This window comes from Etheostoma spectabile, unplaced genomic scaffold (assembly GCF_008692095.1).
Source record: "Etheostoma spectabile isolate EspeVRDwgs_2016 unplaced genomic scaffold, UIUC_Espe_1.0 scaffold280, whole genome shotgun sequence".
Classification (NCBI taxonomy): Eukaryota; Metazoa; Chordata; class Actinopteri; order Perciformes; family Percidae; genus Etheostoma; species Etheostoma spectabile.
In genome coordinates, this window is record NW_022605578.1 from 368545 (window position 1) to 368757 (window position 213).

Here is a 213-nt window from a genome sequence, read left to right on the forward strand (position 1 = left end):
GGAGTTTCTGTCATAATAATCATATATGTTATGTTTTAGGTCTATTGTCAGACATCCATTTAAAATGTAGCCATTGCCATATGAAGACCATGTTCTCCATGTCCACTGAAGTTCCTCAGCGTGCTCTCTAGAAACATTTGTGTGCTCCAGGTAGCTTTGCATAAAAAAATTCATTCGCAAGGCTACTTTTACTTTTATACTTTAAGTACATTT

The 213-nt window shown here is 35.2% G+C and overlaps 2 long non-coding RNA genes across 2 annotated transcripts in view; one reads left to right on the top strand and one right to left on the bottom strand.

Annotated features, from left to right (window-relative positions):
• The window catches only part of LOC116685981 (uncharacterized), a 16669-nt gene that overhangs the window by 13383 nt on the left and 3073 nt on the right, over positions 1-213 (top strand). The gene's annotated exons all lie outside the window — the stretch shown is intronic.
• Positions 1-213, bottom strand: part of LOC116685980 (uncharacterized) — a 12402-nt gene that overhangs the window by 2511 nt on the left and 9678 nt on the right. The gene's annotated exons all lie outside the window — the stretch shown is intronic.